General features: G+C 37.4%; 1 protein-coding gene across 2 annotated transcripts in view; it reads right to left on the bottom strand.

Annotated features, from left to right (window-relative positions):
• The window catches only part of CLOCK (clock circadian regulator), a 157763-nt gene that overhangs the window by 92155 nt on the left and 49894 nt on the right, over positions 1-15714 (bottom strand). Inside the window, exon 4 of one of the 2 annotated variants that reach the window (XM_081096990.1) lies at positions 15662-15701. The exons of the other annotated variant lie outside the window; for it this stretch is intronic. The gene's annotated coding sequence lies outside the window, so the exon portion shown is untranslated. The remainder of the gene's footprint in view (positions 1-15661; positions 15702-15714) is intronic. 2 annotated transcript variants of the gene reach the window in all.

Genomic DNA, 15714 nt, shown 5'->3' with positions numbered 1-15714 from the left:
ATCCAAACTCATTTTATAAAGCCAATATTACCTGATACCAAAGCTAGACAGACTCCACCAAGTAAACTACAGGCCAATATCTCTGATGAATACAGATGCAAAAATCGTCAACAAAATATGAAACCAAACTCAACAACATATTACAAGGATCATACACCACGATCAAGTGAGATTTATCCTTGGGATGCAACGATGGCTCAATATACAAATATTTGTAATACTGTCAACAATAAAGATAAATTCTAAAAATCAATTATTTTAAAAATTAATCAATTTTATCTCAATGCAGAAAAAGCATGTGACAGAACTGAACAACCTTTCATGATAAAAACACTATATAAGCCCTAACTGGTTTGGCTCAAAGGATAGAACTGCAGATTCAAGGGTCCCAGGTTCGATTCCAGTCAAGGGCATGTACCTTGGTTGCGGGCTCATACCCAGTAGGGAGCGTGCAGGAGGCAGCTGATCGATGTTTCTCCCTCATTGATGTTTCTTTTTTTTTTTTTTAAATATATGTTATTGATTTTTTACAGAGAGGAAGGGAGAGGGATAGTTAGAAACCTCCACAAGAGAGAAACATCGATTAGCTGCCTCCTGCACACCCCCTATTGGGGATGTGCCCACAACCAAGGTACATGCCCTTGACCAGAATCAAACCCGGGACCCTTGAGTCCACAGGCCGATGCTCTATCCACTGAGCCAAACCAGTTAGGGCTCTCATTGATGTTTCTAATTCTCTATCCCTTTCCCTTCCTCTCTGTAAAAAATCAGTAAAATTAAAAAAAAACAACACTATACAAACTAGGAATAGATAGAAGTTCTCAAGATAAGAAAGTCCATATATGAAAAGTCCACAGCTAAGATCATGCTCAAAAATGAAAAATTGAAAGCTTTTTCTTTAAAATGAGGAATAAGGCAAGGATGCCTACTCTCACCACTTGTATTCAACACAGTACAGAAAGTCCTAGCTAGAGCAATTAGGCAAAAAATAAAAGCCATCCAAATCAGAAAGTCTCAAACAGTTCTCAAATAGTCACAATAGTCTTTGAGAAAGAACTAGAGGCCTCTCACACTTTCTGACTTGAAAAAAGTACAAAGCCACAGTAATCAAAACAGTATGGTACTGGCATAAAGGCAAACATATAGACCAATAGAGCAGAACAGAGAGCCCAGAAATAAATCCATGCATATATCTCTCTATATAAAAAGCCAAGCAACCGGAATGCCAGGACGACCGGTTGCTATGAAGTGCACTATGGCAGCAAACAGCCCAATCAGAGCCCCCTTGGCCCCTCTCCCCGGCTGGCCCCACTCCAGATCAGCCCTCCATCCCAATTGGGGGTGAGGCCGGCCAGCCAACCACCCGCATCCCACCACCGCTGCCGGCCCGGACCCAATCAGCCCCAATTGGGGCGGGCTGGCCAGAGCCCACCCATGCACGAATTCATGCACCAGGCCTCTAGTAGTCAAATAATCTTCAACAAGGGTGCCTAGACTACATAAGAGAAAGGATAGTCTCTTCAATAAACGGTGCTGGGAAAACAGAATATTCATGCAAATAAATAAAACTGGATCCTTATCTTACACTACACTCATATACACAAAATCAAATCAAAATAGATTTAAGACTTATATGTAAGACCTAAAACTATAAAACTCTTAGTGTTTTCTTTTAAACACTGGAGAAAGTTTCAGGTCACTGGATTTGGCAACAATTTCTTGAATATGACCTAAAAAGGAAATACAAGCAAAAACTGACAAATGGGACTATAGCATACTGAAAAACTTCTGCACAGCAAAGGAAATCAACAAAATGAAAAGGCAATTTAATGAATGGCAGAAAATATCTGCAAATCATTTATCTGATAAGGAATTAATAGCCAAAACATATTAGGAACTCCTACAATCAGCAGAAAAATCAATTAATCCAATTTAAAAAACTGGCAAAGGACTTAAATAGCCATTTCTCCTAAGAAGACATACAAATGGCCCACAAGGTATACAAAAAGATGCTCAACATCACTAATCACCAGAAAAAAGTAAATCAAAACTACAATGAGATATCACATATATGTTAGGATGGCCACTATAAAAACAAAAAAATCTAAGATTAACAAGTGTTGGCAATGATATGAAGAAATTAGAACCTTGTCCACTGTTGGTGGAACTGTAAAATGATGTGGCCACTACAAAAAAATAACATAAGGTTTCTCAAAAAGTTAAAAATAGAAATACCGTATGATCCAGAAATCCCACTTCTGGGTATTTATCCAAAAGAACTGAGAATAGAACCTAAATAGATTGTTGTACTTCCATGTTCAGTGTAGCATATTCACAATAGCCAAGAGGTATAAACCATCTAAAAGTCCATCCATGGATTAAATGGTATATACATACAATGGAATACATGCAGCCTTTAAAAAGGAGATCTTGTCATATGTGACAACATGGATGAACCTTGAGAACACTTGCTAAGTGAAATATATAACTTACGGAAGAACGAATAATACATAATTCCATGTATATGAGGTATCTAAAGTAGTTGAATTCATAGAATCAGAAAGTGGAATGATGGCTGCCAGGGCCTTGGGGGCGGAGGGAGTAGGCTATTTAATAGATATAAAATAGATATTTTTTCCTCTGATTTCTTCCAGGATTTTTTTCATCTTTGATTTTCTATAGTTTGAAAATGACATGCCAAAGTGTCATTTGGGGCATGGAGGAGGGGTATTTATCCACTTGATGAACTCTGAGCTTTCTGGATCAGTGGTTTAGTGTCTGCATAAATTTGGAGAAATTCTCAATCATTATTGTTTCAAATATTTCTTCTGCTCCTTTCTCTTACTTATCCTTCTGGTAATCCCATTACATGTATGTTACACCTTTTGTAGCTGTCCCATCCTTGGATGTTCTGTATTTTTCAGTCTTTGTTCTCTTTGCTTTTCAGTTTTTGAGGATTCCACTGAGATATCCTCTAGCTCAGAGATTCTTTCCTCAGCTGTGTCCAGTTGACTAGTAAGCCCATCAAAGTAATTCTTCATTTCTGTTAAGTTTTTATCTCTAATACCAGAGGCCCGGTGCACAAAATTCGTGCATGGGGGGGATGTCCCTCAGCCCAGCCTGCACCCTCTCCAATTGGGACCCCTCAGGGGATGTCCGACTGCCTCTCGCAATCTGGGACCACTGGCTCCTAACCCCTCTGCCTGCCTTCCTGATCGCCCCTAACCACCTCTGCCTGCCTGATCGTCCCTAACTTCTCCCCTACCAACCTGATCACTCCTAACTGCTCCCCTGCTGGCCTGATTGCCCCTAACCACCTCTGCCTCACCCTGCACCCAGGATTCCCTCCTCCGGCCAGTAGCAGGCACCCAGGACCCGGGCTTCCCTCCCTCTGGCTGGCCATAGGCACCCAGGACCCAGGCCAGCTTTGTCCAGGCCAGCCACAGCAACAGGGTACCGTGGGCTGGCGGCTTTGCCCAGGCCGCAGCCGCAGGCACCCAGGACCGCGGGGCGGGTGGCTTGTCCCTCTTCTGGGCCGCAGCCTGACTGGTCCCCATTCCTCTCTCACGAGCTCATTTGTGCCTGGCTGGTCCCCATTCCTCTCTCCCCAGTGTTGAGTGTCTGAGCCATTACAGTGTGAGGACATGATGACCATTTGCATATTAGCTCTTTATTATATAGGATTCCTTTTGGTTCTTTCTTAGGATTTTCACCTCTCTGCTTACATTGGCCATTTGTCTTGCATGCTGTCTATTTTACCCATTAAAGCCCTCAGCATACTAATCAGAGTGTTTTAAATTCCTAGTCTGATAATTCCAATATCCTTGCTATGTCTGGTTCCAGTGCTTGCTCTATCTCTTCAAATTGTGTTCTTTGCCTTTTGGTATGGTTTGGATATGATGTATTTGTAGAAGGAATTTCTATAAGTAGGTCTTTAGTAATATAGTGGTGAGATGCAGAGGGAGGGGAAGCATTGTACAGTCCTATCATTAGGTCTAATCTTTTAGTGAACCTGTGCTTCTGGACTGTGAACTTCATAAGAGCTTCTCAGTTTTTTCCCTCCCTCCTTAGAAGGGATAGAATAGTCAGACTGGGCTAGAGTTGGGTATTTCCCTTTTCCCACATGCAGACTAACAGGGCTGGGAATTTCCCTTCTCCAGGTCATTTAGGCTCTAATACCCAAGCAGTTCAGAGTCTGGTTTAGTTCCCTCTGAGTACAGGCCTTGTTAAGAATAGAGTCTTCTAGTCTATTTTAAGTGTCCCTTCTTTCCTCCCTCTGCTGGAAGCAACAGTGGATTTTTCTCTAATATTTAATGTGGGAATCTGGTCAAGTTCAGGAAGTAAATCTCACAATAGTTGCAGGCCCCTCCCAATATCTGCAGGTCCCCCTGGAGTCTTTAACCGTTAAAATTGTCCATAGTAAGCTTCCAGCAATTTGTTAATTACAGTTCAGGTTTCCTACCCAGCACAGTTCCTTAAGGTGAATTCAACCAGTGAGTCTGTTCTGGGAAGCTGTTGCTCCTTGTATTTGTCTGTCTGACTCTCCACTCTTGGTGGCTTTCCCTCTCTCATGGATTTAAGAAGAACTGTTGATTTATAGGCACTTAATAATTTGAAGGAATTAGTTAACAACGAAGAATTTGTAGGGCCTTTCTTATAACAGACCATAATAAAGACTAATGAATGACATGATATAACTGCACAGGGACTGCCATAGTATTTATTATTTATATTTGCTAGGTTTCCTATGAATTAGTCCTCAATAGTTTCAAACATACCATTTCTTATAATGGAGAAAGCACTCAGGAAGTCTGACTGATAAAAATAAAACTTTAATCAAATGGCTTTAAGAATTCTAATAAGCATATATGAATTACTTTCATTGACGTCTCTGCATCAGATAATACAGAAAAGGTCATGATCCAATAGAGAATGATGACCCTATTTACAGAATATTTAAGGAACTGACTATTCAGATTATGGCTGCTTCACATTTTGTTTCTTCCCCCATCTCCCTACTTTGTGTGTGTGTTTGTGTGTATGTGTCTACTTTAGTTTTTATTTTCAACTTTGAGAAGGAAAATTAGGGCGAATTTTACTAAATTAAAATTTTTGGTGTGAAAAGAACTTCAGAAGTCTGTCAATTTCAATTAGCAATGTTCTTTCACTAACAAAAGTTTGGTGAGATATGTAAAACCTTGAAAGTAGTTATATCTTCTGACCCAGTAATTTCACTTTGAGAAATAATCAGAAATGTATCCCAAGTTTTATAGTCATTGCATTCTTATTTAAAATAGCAAACCTAGAAAAAAATTTAAGCGTCCAATAGCAGTAACAGTAGCATCAAAATATATCAAACATAAATCCAAATATGCCAAAAGTAACAACTGTGGTTATTCCAAAGTAATTATTTTAACTTATGAATTTTTTAAAAAATTTTCTTTAGTACTTTCTAAAGTTCCTTCCATAAACATGCATTATTTTTATAGTGAGAAAAACTTAATCGCTGTCTTTTTTCTTCCTTTTCTTTTAATTGTTTAATAAAGAGCACTGGTACCCTAGCTGGTTTGGCTCAGTGGCTAGAGCTTTGGCCTGCAGACCAAAAGGTCCCAGGTTCGATTCCGATCAAGGGCACATGCTTGGGTTTCAGCCTCGATCCCCAGTAAGGGGCTGGCAGGAGGCAGCCAATCAATGATTCTCTCTCATCATTGTTGTTCCTATCTCTGCTCCCTTCCTCTCTGAAATCAATAAAAATATATTTATTAAAAAAAAAAGCACCGGCTATACATAAGAACATAAAGTACATGCCTATCCATTTCAGAGAATGAAATCTGAATAACAAAGTAACATATTACCATTATGAAACATGAGTAAGAGATTTTTTTCTTATACTAATACAGCATTCACATAACTTAAAGAAACTTTAAATTTCATTTATTAATAATTTTTAAATTATTATTAAAATGGTTAACTCAGGAACCTGGGTTTTTATAAAATGGAAACCACAACTAATCTTTTTCTAACCTAATAACCTGTTGACCCACTGACCTACTTTCTAATTTAGGTTAAAGCTGGTATCACAGATATTTCTGGGACTGATAGATCTACTAGCATTAATTAAAAGCAGTGCTAAATTGAATTGACTAATATAATACAAAACCTAGTCAACAATCCTTAACTGTATTTATCACCATTTATAAAAATTCTAATTTGCTTCTGCAGATTATTAACTGTTTGTAGTATAGCTAAAAATAATTATTTCTGAGAACAATTTTAACTTGTGAATACCTAAATACTTTTAAAATTAATAGTTTAATATAGGAGTAAAGATGAAATTAAACAGTAATTCTCAATTCAATACTAAATGGGAATATTAGCCTACCTCTACAATGGATGTAAAATATTAGCATGCTGAAAATCATTCTTGACTCCATAGTAATTTTTAAGACCAACTTAAATTAAAAATTGACAGAACAAGAAACACAACCCATACCAAAGTCTCATGGAACAAAGACTCATGAAGAAGGCTCTGGCTCAAGAAAAACACATCAAATGATACCAGAACTGTAGCCTATCAAATGTCTAGATGCCAGGTAAAATTTTGAAGCCTCATTTAATAAACAAAAACTGAAAAATTAATACAGTTCTCTTAGTGGCATATAAGACTATTACAATGACTCAACTAATGTATTTCTTCAAATAATGCCTGAGCTCCCTATTCATGTAACAGACTGATCTGGTCCACCAAAACACATGAACATCTCATTCCTTTTTCAGAGATGAGACTGAGGCGTGAGCCTGTCCCCAGCCTCAAATGAGCCCTACAGAAGGTTCAGGGAGAGCTGAAGCCTGAGAGTCAGAGTGAACTTCACAGTGAACCAGGAACCATTACCCTGAATCTACACCACCACAGAACTACATCCTGAACCAGGCCTCTATGCTAATATCAGTAGGAAGAAAGAACGGAATCTGTGATAGGCAGAATAACGGCCTCACTAAAAGGACCAGGCCCAAATCTCTGAAACCTGGGAACATGTTACTTTATATGGCAAAACAGGATTTGCAGATGTGATTAAGGTTAAAGATCTTGAGGAGATTATCCTGGATTGTCTGGGTCAGTGGTCACCAGCCGGTGGTCCGCAGACCACTGGTGGTGCGTGAGGTCCGAAAGGTTGGCGACTGCTGGTCTGGGTGGTCCAACGTAATCACATGAGTCTTAAAAAATAGAGGGTCTTTCCTGAGAGATATATGAGACAGATGGAGGGTCGGAAAGATGCAATGTTGCTGGTTTTGAAAGTGAAAGACGGTGGTCACAAGCCAAGGAACCTGGAAAGCCCCATATCAGCGTAAGTGATGGATGTAGACAACAGGGGGTGAGGGTGAGGGCAGGATTAAGGAGATGAGGGGACATTGGGGGGATAAGGACACATTTGTAATATCTTATTCAATAAAGGAAAAAAAAAAGAAAACACAAGAAAACAGACTCTCCCCTGAAGCCTCCAATAAGAAATGCAACCCTTCTGACACCTTGATTTTACCCCCGTGAGACCCATGCATAACTTGAGCTGTAGGACGGTAAGCTAATAAATCTGCACTGTTTGTGATAACTGGTATGGCAGCGAGAGAAATTTAATACAGGTCCAAAATCTCTGGCAAATCTTGGTTAAATCTGCCTTTCCCAAATCCTCACTCTCAATATTTACAATAATCTGCCTAGAAAACCATCAAGACCAATCCCATTATGCCTTACTTTCCTTTTATATCAGTCACCAGGAGGGCCCCAAGACTCCCAGGTTATTCTGCATCACCTGGAGTCTTGTCCTTATATACTCTGTATATCCCTATATACTCTGTATATCCCTAAATTGGCCCATTTCCCCTTCCTTTCTAGATTTCCAAAATCCTTTAACTGTGTCCTCTGGAACTCACAGTATGTCATTAGCAAAATATACTATTTCTTCAATAGTACTGCTGCACACTCTCTTCACCTTTCTTGCACAAATGGAAATCTCACTCTCCTCTAGTTCTGCTCTAGCTCCATCCTTTCAAATGATGGCTTTTTTCTCTCTGCTATGTCCCATATGACTTGGCCCTGGTGGTGAGATAGACTTCCTTATTCCTCATTATCATTTCTAAGTTATTCTTTCTCCCTTCCCTAAAATTTCCAGCGTTGACTCTTTAAGTCTCCAGACTTATCAGCTATCATCCTCTCCTTACTGTAACTGCTCATAAATCCCAGAACAAGTCCTCTTATTCCCCAAAGGCTGTTACTCTCTCCAAAACCTCGTCTGTCACTGTTTTTGGATTTTAATATCTACATAAATGATCCTCTCAATATCTTGACCAGTCAGTTCCTTGTCCTCCTCTCCTCCAGCAATCCTGTGCTCCATCCTATCTCTTATTCATTCCCCTGGAGTTACTCTAGAACTCACCATTACCAATAATCACAAACACCTCTCCATCAGTTTCAAGCACCTTACCTCATACAAGCTAATCTAACATGTAATCAGCTTGATTCAAAAACCACAAAAATAAAACAAGACTTTTTATAAATTGGCAATATAGCTCTAGTTTACTTATGTTTATGTCTTTTTTTTTTAAGTGTTTTAAAAATATATATATTTTTATTGATTTCAGAGAAGGGAAGGGAGAGGGAGAGAGAGAAACGTCAACAACGAGAATCACTGATAAGCTGCCTCCTGCAAGCCCCCTACTGGAGATTGAACCAGGAACCCTGGCATGTGCCGATTGAAAATTGACATGTGACCAACTGATTCATAGGTTGATGCTCAACCACTGAGCCACACCAGCTGGGCATGTCTTTTTTTTTTTTTTTTTTTAACCTATCCTAGCCTTCTAATCTTTGCTGGGCCCTCACAGTTTCTCATCCCATAAAAGGCACAAAGGAGCAAGGTAAGTTGATCTGAGATAATCAGGGAAAAATATGAGATATTAAGTCTCTGTTGGTCAAGTTGCTCATCACATTTAGAGATGCTTAATTCTTTTTCATGTTTTTCTAAATGCTACTCTTCCTTTTTGCTATAGAGTGTTTATAATGCAGATAAGCCATTCCATGGCAAAATGCAATGGCTGCTTACAATTCTAATATAGCTGAAGTCGTGTTCACATAAACTTTTTCTAATTTCAACTATAGCATTTACTAATATAGACACAAATAATACAAACATTGAAGAACATAAGGAGGGGAATCAAGGCTTTTGGAGATCACTTGTTTTGCCATATTACAAGGCACCAATTTTCCTTTCAAGCTTCATCTCTCATTGTACCCTCGTACACATACTACCTATTTTCTAGCCACACTAAATTTGTACTTATCACCCTTCCCATGAAGTAGAAAATAAAGGTTCCTAGTAAACAAAGGTCTGCCCATTAGTGCCCAACATATTATCAACATAAATGACTTCTTAATATAATATACTACAGGACAGGTGCACAAAATTCGTGCACTTGGGGGAGGGGGTCCCTCAGCCCAGCCTGCGCCCTCTCATAGTCCAGGAGCCCTCGGGGCATGTCTGACTGACAGCCTAGGCCCGCTGCCCGCAGTCAGACATCCTTAGCGCTGATGTGGAGGCAGGAGAGGCTCCCATGACTGCTGCTGTACTTGCCAGCCATGAGCCCGGCTTCTGGCTGAGTGGCACTCCCCCTGTAGGAGCAGACTGACCACCATGGGGCAGCTTCTTCTGCATTGAGCATCTGCTCCCTAGTGATCAGTGCACATCATAGCAACCGGTCATTCTGCTGTTTGGTCAATTTGCATATTGGCCTTTTATTATATAGGATTAGAATTGATCTCAGGAAATCACATTGTCATTCACATCAGGATTCAATTAATCAATATGTAAAATTCATATTGTTAGTGGAAAACTAAACAGAGATACTGTGTATTAGTTCCCTATGGCTGGTATAACAAATTACTATCAACTTAATAGAAAGAACACAAATTTATTATTTCCCAGTTCCAAAGGTCAGAGTCCAACACTGGTCTCACTGGGCTAAACTCAAGGTGTTTGTAGAGTTGCATTCCTTTCTGGAAACTTTAGCAAAAAATCTTGTATCCTTGCCTTTTCAAACTTCTAGAGGTGCCCCTCCTCATCGTCAAAGCCAGCAGCAGGCCACACCCTTCTCTGGCTGCAATCTCTTCTGTCTCCCACTTACCTCATAAAGACCCTGTGATTACATTGGGCCCACCAGAGAATCAAAATAATTTTCCCATTTTAAGGTCAGCTGATTCGCAACCTTAATTCCTCTTTTCCATGTAACATAACATACAGGTTCTGGAAATTAGGACATAGACATCTTTGAAGGGCCATTATCTGCCTACCATATACCATGACCCAATTTTCCCGTTGGTGAAGACAAAATAAAGTATCTTGTGGGGAAGATCAAAGAATAATTTGATCTATCAATAGATAAAAGAATATGCCACCATACCAGTAAGCTTGTAACTTCTGAACTATTTTTTCCTTTCATGTTTCTTTAATGGAATTGAAAAACAACGTGGATAATAATTCCAGAAACATGAGTTCAACTGCAACTGAAGTCTAAATTTATTGCTATATGGCAGCAACAAGCTCTATGGATGTTTTACTGAATGGCAAAACATTTGTTTAATTTAATGTCCAAATGACTATTACAGCATACTTCCCTTTGGACCACTACTTAATGCGCTAGAGAATATTCAAAAATGGCATAACTTATAAGTGTCAAACAGCTATCCAAACAAGATTAATTAAATCATAGTCTATTTTAAAAAGTCAAGTGTTTGTAAATTTCTGAGATGGATCTCCAGAAAAAAGAAGGGGGAGGTAGAATGAATATGAAATATTCATATTCTCAGAATTTCATTAGTACTATAAATCTCCAGGGACCTGTTAAGAAATTTGATAATTAAGTAGTATTATGAAAATACTAGGCTTAGGATAGCTTATTAGATATCTAGTAATATATAACTAATATGTATTAATATACTGATAATTTTTGACATTTTATATAACTTTGTCACAGACCACCAGATCCATATAAAGTACCATTAAAACATATCAATTTTTAAGTATTCCTCTAAGTTTTGCAGTATAATCCCTTCATAAAATGACAGTTGGTCTGACCTATTTAACTTGGGTAAACTGCCAGGTTGCTTTTGTGCAGCCAAATAGGCCAAACAAGTTCCCGACCAACTGAAAACTAGTTCAATTAAGTTCAGATGCATCTTGAACCACAGATTATTCAGAAAACAACTGTATAGCATTTCCTCTTCACCAAAGTTATCAGTTTATCTACATTTATATTTAAGATAAATTTTATTTCCTTTAAAATTCTGCAATATATGATATATATCTATGCTACCCACTTCTACTTATCTCTCTATCCCTATTTTCAAAGCTTTTTTTTTTTTATCCCTTAATTGACTATTATTTTTAACCCACTGACTGTTGTGCTTGATCCTTACCTGAAATGAAAAGTCTAGAAAAATGACAGGCCAAGACCCTAGAGTAACAAGAGAAATGGGCTCAAATGGCACAGACCCCTCTTCTCTGCAGCATGCAAGTATGCAGTAGTAATTATGGATAAAAGAGGATGTGTAAATGGCACAAACATTCACAGCCAGAAGGCTTATGGCTAGGTTTCACAGGGTACAGCCGAGACTTTTATCAAGCATTATAGAACAGAGGTATAACCTTGATACAGAAGACACAGGATTTGAGATTTCTACTGATTTATCTTCAAGCCTGCTACCGAGCCCATGCAGTAAATATGTATTTCATATATAATTGTATTTTTCAGTTCTGAAATTTCCATTTGATTCTTTTTTCTAATTTTCAGAGATCTTTACATTCATGTCAAAAGTGTTTACTTTTATCTCATTGAACATGGATATAATAGTTGCTTTAACGTATTTTTCTGATGCCTGGCCAGCATGGCTCAGTGGTTAAATGTCAACCTAAGAACCAGGAGGTCATGGTTTGATTCCTGGTCAGAGCACATACCTGGGGTGGGGGCTTGATTCCAGTGTGAGGCATGCAGGAGGCAGTTAATCAATGATTCTCTCTCAGCATTGATGTTTCTCTCTCTCCCTCTCCCTTCCTCTCTAAAAATCAATAAAAACATTTTTTAAAATAACAGTATTTTTCTGATAATTCCATCATCAGGATCATCTCAGAGTTGGCATCTGTTCATTGTCTTTTCCCATAAAAAATGGCCAGATTTCCCTTTTTGTTTTATGTCAAGTAATTTGAGATTATATCCTAGACATTCTGAAAATCAGGTTATAAAATTCTAAATTCTAATAACATCTTCTGAAGAATTTGACGATTTTTTTTTTTTTAAGTTTAGACTGGAAGTACTATATTGCCTTCTGTGGGTGGTAGTTCCAATGTCAGTTCAATTTTCAAAGTCTTTAGTATGTATGTTATTTGGGCTTATCCTTTGTGAGCATCACTCAGAGGCAAATCTGAGATTTGAACAGTAGTTTATGTTACTAGTATAGTTCAATTCTCTTAGTCTTTGCTTTAGGCCGGTTCTGTGCATGTGTAGTTCATGTGTGAGGTGGAACTTCTGTGGATTCATACTCACCATGAGGGAATATCCTCTCATATCTGCTCTCTTTTCTCTGAGGTTCCCTCAGCATGCTCTTGTTTCCAGGGGCCTCTTTCCCAATTCCTCTGGCCAGAGAAATTATTTTCTCTCAGAGTTTTAAATAGTTGTGCCACCACGGCAATGCAACATTGCTTACAGGTGGAGATGGTCTCAGGGTAGACTTGAGAGAGCAAAAGAAAAGATTCCTTTCCTTGTCCTCTGTCTAGAAATAGGGTTTTTTCTTGGAGTTTTTGATAATTGCTATACTAATTTGTGTAGTTCTACAATTTAGCCCATTTGGTCAAAGCTGGGGCATAGATAAAAAAGGTACACTCACCATTATACAGACTATTCTTCAAGTTATGACTTCCTTTCTCAATTTGCCCATTATTAACTTTCAGAGTCTTTAGATGGTTTTTGTATTCTACTGACAGTTTATTGCATTGACACTGGTTAATAAAATTATATAGATTTCAAGTGTACAATTCTATAATATATCATCTGTATATTGCATTGTGTATTTGCCACCCAAAGTCAAATTTCCTTCTGTTACCATGTATTTGATCCCCTTTACTACCTACCCACAACCCCACTTCTCCTCTCGTAACTCCTGACAGTTTTTAGTTCCATTCAGTCACAGAGAAAGGCTTACTCCATCTTGGCTATTCATTGAATTATGTCCATTTCCCAACAGACTTTTACCTAAAGGCTTTAGTAGTCTTTGACTGATCATTATCTAGATTCATAATTTTACTACAGGGTGCGCTGTGGTGAGTTTCTAATCCAATCATTCTCCCAGCATTTCTTATTAGCTGTGATTCTTCTATAATGGTAAACCTATCTTCCTAACTATTTAGTTACCTTGAAATATAATTTGTGCAGAAAAAGAATAAATGCTTGATTCTTTCATTTACCAATAGTTTTCAGAGTAATGAACTGCTTACCTACAAAGGTTTTTTTAAAAAAGTATTATTATGAACTTTTGGATTATTATATAAATGTATATTTCAATCTACTGCAGTCATTACATTTTTAAAAACCTATTTTTGCCCTAGCCAGTTTGGCTTAGAGGATAGAGCATTGGCCTATCCTTGGACTGAAGGGTCCCAAGTTCAATTCTAGTCAAGGGCACACACCTCAGTTGCAGGCTCAATTCCCAGCCCTGGTCGGGGCAACAGGTGGGAGGCAACCAACCAATATGTCTCTCTCACATTGACGTTTTTCTCTGTCTCTCCCCCTCTCTTCCATTCTCTCTAAAAATCAATGGAATCAATAGAAAAATATCCTCAGGTGAGGATTAACAAAAAGAAAAACAAACAAAAAGAAAACCAACCATACCTGTTTTTATTGAAAATTTCAAACATATAAAAAAATAAAGAGTAATAAAATTATTAATCTATATACCCATCACCCATTTTCAACAATTATCAAACCATGGTCAATATTATTTCATTTATTCTGCCCCTTCCCCATTCCTTACTATCTCCCCTTGCATTATTAAAAGCAAATCCCAAAAACTATATCCTTTCATCTGTATGAACTCCAGTATGATCTACAAATTATAAGGACTTCTAAAAAACATACCAGTTATCACTATCATACCTTTAAAAATTAACAAAAGATGTATAAGAAGTCTACACACAAAATAACAAAACATTTCTGAGAGAAAACGTTAAAGGCCTAAATATATCAAGTTATATACCATGATTAATGTATTAAAAGTCTCAATACTGAAAGATGTCAATACACCCAAAATGATCTACAGATTCAATATTAAGCTAGTTAATAATAATAAATAACAAATAATATTAAACAAGTTTAATATTAAGCAGAGTTTGGTTGTTTATTGGGAAACTGATAGGCTGAGTATAAAATTTTTACTGAAATTTAAAGTACCAAAAAGAACTAATGCAATTATGAAGAACAAAGCAGAAAGATTTAAAGCTACACTAATTGAAAGAGGATTTTACTAACACAAGAACAAACAGACCAATGGAACAGAGAAGAGTCCAAAAAGTGACCCACAAATTATTAGAGTCACCTGATTTACAATAAAGGGACTATTGTATTACATTAGGGAAAGGATAGTCTTTTCGATAAATAATGCTTGACCAAATGGATTTCCATATGGAAAATAAAATGAACCATGAATCCTACCACATACCATGCATAAACCTAAATATAAAAGTTAAAACAATTAAGTTTATAGAAGAAAACATAGGAATATTTTCTTGGTTTGGGGATAGGTAAAGATTTCATAAAACACACAAAAAACACCATAAAAGAATACTTTGTTAAAATGGGCTTTTTTAAAATAAGGAAATTATATTAATCAAGACATGCTATTCTATTAAGAGTGAAGAAACAGAAGAATTTTAATACTTAATCCAACAAAAAACCTTATCCTATAAACAGATAAAGAATTCCTAAAAAGACAGACACAATAGAAAAACAGGCAAATGACATTAACAGGCATTTCTCAAGCAGATATCCAAATGGTCAACAAGTATATAAATATCTACTAAGCCTTTGAACGTATCAGGGAGTTGTGAATTAAAACTACAAAATTTTTACTACATATATAGAAGAGCTAATATTAAAAACACTAGTAATTTCAAGTATTGGTGAGGATATAGATCAATAAGAACTCTTGTATACTGCCGGTGGCAATGTAAATTGACTCAACCCCTTTGGAAAACTGGGAGAATCTACTAAAGCTAAGTAGGTAAATACCCTAATCCAGCAATTTCACTCTTGGATATTTAGCCAACAGAAATGCACATATATGTACACCAAAAGACACACAAGAATATTTACAGCACCACTGTTCATAACAGCCCCAAACTGAAAATTATCTAAATGTCCATCAACAGTAGAATAAAGAAATAAACTGTGGTGTATACATACAAATGATGCTATTACAAAGCAATGAAAAAAGAAAAATTGTTGCTATATGAGTCAACATAGATGACTGCGTAAACAAGATTATCAAATAAAGACAGACACTAAGTGCAAAAATAGACAATATTAATGAATAGATAATACTAATGAACTCAGAGTAAGTTACCTGTCGGAGAGCGTGATGTCAGGAGGCATGAAGAAGGCTCCTGGATTGATAAA

Source organism: Myotis nattereri (genome assembly GCF_964212035.1).
Source record: "Myotis nattereri genome assembly, chromosome: 1".
In the NCBI taxonomy this organism is placed as follows: Eukaryota; Metazoa; Chordata; class Mammalia; order Chiroptera; family Vespertilionidae; genus Myotis; species Myotis nattereri.
The sequence above is the reverse complement of the archived record's forward strand: the minus strand, read 5'-3'. Positions and strand labels throughout refer to the sequence as shown.